The sequence below is a fragment of the Gymnoscopelus microlampas genome, assembly GCF_963454915.1.
Source record: "Gymnoscopelus microlampas genome assembly, chromosome: 20".
Lineage (NCBI taxonomy): Eukaryota > Metazoa > Chordata > Actinopteri > Myctophiformes > Myctophidae > Gymnoscopelus > Gymnoscopelus microlampas.
In genome coordinates this window covers 7,534,219-7,538,573 of record NC_139957.1, presented here as the reverse complement: position 1 = coordinate 7,538,573, position 4,355 = coordinate 7,534,219, and the positions used below count along the sequence as shown (strand labels likewise).

The 4,355-nt window shown below is 42.6% G+C and overlaps 1 long non-coding RNA gene across 1 annotated transcript; it reads left to right on the top strand.

Annotated features, from left to right (window-relative positions):
• Positions 1–206: 206 nt before the first annotated feature.
• LOC311036676 lies at positions 207–1,374 on the top strand. Its single transcript, XR_014599881.1, has 2 exons — positions 207–257; positions 498–1,374. It is a non-coding gene; the product is annotated as an uncharacterized lncRNA (long non-coding RNA).
• The last annotated feature ends 2,981 nt before the right edge of the window (positions 1,375–4,355 follow it).

The following is a 4,355-nucleotide window of genomic DNA, read 5'->3' as shown; positions in this document are numbered from 1 at the left end:
CTATATTGAATACAATGGCAAAGCATTGCTTCATCCCACTAACCCCTAAAATGATATTTGCAGGGAGAATTCCATTGATTTCCCCACTGTTGAAGAGGAAGTTTTATAAGGTACTACACACCCACACTCTTCATTTAACTTTTTTTTGTGCACTCCTGTTTCAGTTGAAGTTTTCTGAGTTGTAATTGCTGTTATATTATTTTACAGTTGTTGGCACCCAGCGGTACATGTGTGAGGACCTTTCGGAGTTTTAACAGGTAATCTCCAGAATAAATTGCAATTTGCAGGACAATGGCTTGGTTTTCAGCAGAAGATTCAGCAGACAGTCAGCAGGCAATACACACACACACACACACACACACACACACACACACACACACACACACACACAGTAGTGTGGTAGAGTGTGGTAATTGTATTAACATTGTTGTGTTCCGGTTTCAGTGGTTTTGTGGTTTAATTGTAATTCTTTTTTTCTTCTTCTGTTTTTCTTCAAGGCTTCAAGGACTGCCATTTTGGATCTTCAGCCCTCCAGCAGTCCAAAGTTCAGGAGATCATCTCCAAAAAGGACACAGAGCAACTCCAAAGATGGACTTCCATTTTGGATCTTCAGCCCTCCAGCAGGAAGAAGTTCACAAGATCATCTCCAGGACCTTGTACCAAACGCTGTGTTCTCCAGGACCCAATGCTTGACGACAAAGAGCTTGAGGACTATGTTTTTAGTGCAAACATTTTAACTCAAATCTTTGCTTCTGGGGTCCCTGGAACAAAATATATTTCTTTATTTTCTGTATTTCTTCCTGTGGATTATACCAGGGACACATGACTTGGATTTAGCTCTTCCTTGGACCCAGCCACCGTGGATTACATGAGTAGCCTACAAGTGACTTTGTTTTCCTTTTCCCGCTATTTTTCTTTGCTCTTCTTCATGTCACTACTTGCTGACTATATGTCAGTCTATGTGGATTATGCGGTCGACACACACTGACATTTTGCACCGTAATCCTGTGTATAACGCACTGACTTTTAACTTTTTTTTCCAAGCACCTTAACTAACGTCCATAAGTATATCATGCACAGTATACATTGCTGCTATGTTCATGCACATATCTTATCTCAGGTACTAGTGTGAGTATATAGACACAAATTTCACCCACTTTTTTTAATTAAACCTGTGATGTGACAATAAACCTGATTCTGATTCAGAATATTTGAATATATATTTTTTAGAGTGAACATTTTTAACTCAAATCTTTGCTTCTGGGTCCCTGGAACAAAATACTTTTCTTTGAAACAGTTTACCTTATCTGTGTGCTCCTGTTCCATTGTTTTGTATACATTTATTTTTCTTGATCAATAAACATAATTACATGAGTTCTGCCTATGTGTTTTTCTATATTGTTTGTGTGTGTGGATATATATATATATATATATATATATATATATATATATATATATATAAATTAGTGCAGGTAGTGGGGGGGAACTATAAACCACCCCTCCCATTGGGGGTGGGGGGGGGGGACAAGCCACAGCCCCTGGGGGGGGGGGGGGGGGGGGGGGGCTTTAAACCACCCTTCCCACTGAGGGGGGGGGGGGGGGGGTATAAACTAGGGGGTTTATACAAGAATTAGCATGCAGAATGTGGGGTGGGTGGGTGGGGTTATAAGCCACAGCTTCCAATCAAATGTAGTTTTCTGCACATGCTCAGAAGTGGTTGGGGTGGAAGGGTGAGAGGGGTGGGAGGGGTGGGTGTGTGAGGTCCTTGCTGGCAGACATGCAAATGAAGGTCTCAGAAATGGTACATACACCTGAATATGTGGGAGGTATGTGGGAGGTGGTACATTAATGAATGAGGGCAGCATACACACACATACTCCCTTAAGTATCAGGGGTATGCCTGAGGGATACCCTCCCAAAATCATTGCTTTTCACCCAGTGGACACTATTACACTTTTTACTCTGGCAGTTAAATTAGCTGCCAAAGACGTATATATACGTCTTTTAATTATCAGCTGTTGTCCGCCAAAGACGTATATATACGTCTTTGGAAAAAAGGAAAAAAAAAAAAAAAAAAATCAATTTTTTTTTTTTTTTGCATTTTTTTATAATTTCAACCCTTGTCGAATTATGAACAGATTAGGAGCTAAAAATGTTCGAAGATTTGCTGCTCCATTCACTTCAATGTTAAAATTCAAACGGACAAACAATTCACTTTGTTTTTTGGTTTAAAACTACTGCTTTTGAGCTATATTGAAACATCAACCAAACATGTCAACGAGGTCAAAATGACCTCGTTGACATTTGTGAAACCACACCTGAATCTCATCTGTGATTAGAAACCATCTGGGGATCAATCATACTGGAGGAAAAAAATCTGTGGCTACGCGAACAGGTACCAAAAACATGGCAAAACCCTGGCAGGCAACAGCTAAAAATCTGAAAAAACTCTGGCAGGCAATGTGTTAAAGAGTTAAGCCCTTTAAGCCCTACATTACTGGTTTTCACACTTTTTCATGTCAGGCACCTCCAACTTGACACATATTAGCCCGCGCACCGCCATTTGAAAAGATACGCCAGGGGGACCCTGAATGGTCCTTTTGTTGCCGTGTAGATGCAATAGGGTTGTTTGAGAGGTCGTAAACCGGGTGATTAATGCCATGGTTTGTATGATAAGTAATACTAATTCAACGGCGGGCTCTCCGCAACTCTGCGCTTCCAAGTGAAATCATTGCGGTCGATGTCGGGTTTCAAATAGGCTCTAAAACATTCACAGGTGTTACCAATGATACTAATGAAGGCTCTGTTCCATTCTGGTCAAACAGAGTCAGGGTGCTGATGTTGTGCAGGTTGGCTCACTGGAAACACTCTGCTACACCAGTGGGTCTAAGATTTGGGTCCAGGGACCCTCATGGTTCCTTGAGGGGTTTCCAAATGGCCCCTTACGGGTGTGTAACTCTGAGAGTGTACAAATGGAACCAAATGGACCCGTAAGGGTCCATTTGGTTCCATTTGTACACTCTCAGAGTTATGGGTGTCGTGGAAATGGAAAAATCTGAGAACCACTGTGCTACACTAAATGGAACAGAGCCTTCATTAGTATCATTGGTAACACCTGTGAGGGAAGTGATAATATGGCTGCTGTGCATAAGAGCCTAATGGAAAAATGTCAATGCATCTCGATTTTTTTCTCCCCCCACCATTTTCGGAATTTCACTTGGGTCCAAACGACGTGGACCAGCTAGATTACAAACTGCGGAGGTGGCAATCCACGCGTGACACCGATCCGCCTCGCGTCGCTCTCGCACCGGCAGGCTTCATTAACTTCCAAATCCCCCCGTGAGGGACCGCTACAGGATAGTAACAGTTATTTCATGTTGCCTGTCATTGTGTCTATTGGAATGAGTTCTTACTTCTTTTTTTTTTCTCTCTACACCCCCGCGGGTGAAATTGGACTCCCCGTCTCTGTCTGCGCGGAAACCTCATACGTCCGAAACTGTTATTTCTTTAGGATTCAAATTCAAATACAGCAAAAGCTTGTGAGCTTGTAGATCTGCTACTTTTGATGCCTTTGTGTGACGCTGTAGTATGATCAAGTAGGGTGTTAATTTACGAAAAAACACAAGCAGTTAAAATATGGAGATACGAGGTTCTCCGACCGACAGCGATGACTTGTTTCACGACCATCACCAGCTGTACCTGATGATGACACATAACACCTGCCCCCTCCCTCCTCCCCGACGCTTCAATCTATTCTGAGCCTAAATCTAATCATCGGGGTGCAAATCTAACATGATGTGAAATATGAATTATGAAGTCTGCTCCCGTATTACGCGGTGCGTTGGTTCCCAAAGTGGGGTCCGGGGGACCCCCAGGGGGTCCTTGAGGGGATTCCAGGGGGTCCCCAGCAAAATGAGTTAATATATATATATATAGCATCAGAATTGGATGTTTTGAAAGTGCGCTGATCTACAAGCTCACAGCGCGTCACGTTGCGACCATAGGCTGTATAAAAAGAATGGACAAAGCGACGCCATTGGTTTCGACAGGCCGGAAATGAAGCCGATTGTTTAGGAATTTCAAATCCGCCATCTTTCAATATCGCGTCATATCGCGTCATATATATCCTGCAGAATGCAACCAGACGAGTGGTTGGGTAGCTTGTCAATCAAGAGCGGGGGCGGGGAATGAATGCTATTGGTTGTGTAGCTTGTCAATCAAATCATCCCGCCCCTCCTAGAGCATAGCTTTATCGTCAATTCTAAAATAAATCCAAAACTAATAAAATCAAGTGTAAAGTTTGTCAAAAGCCATCCGCTTGAATGGAGCCTAATTACTTCTTCTGTAAAACAGCG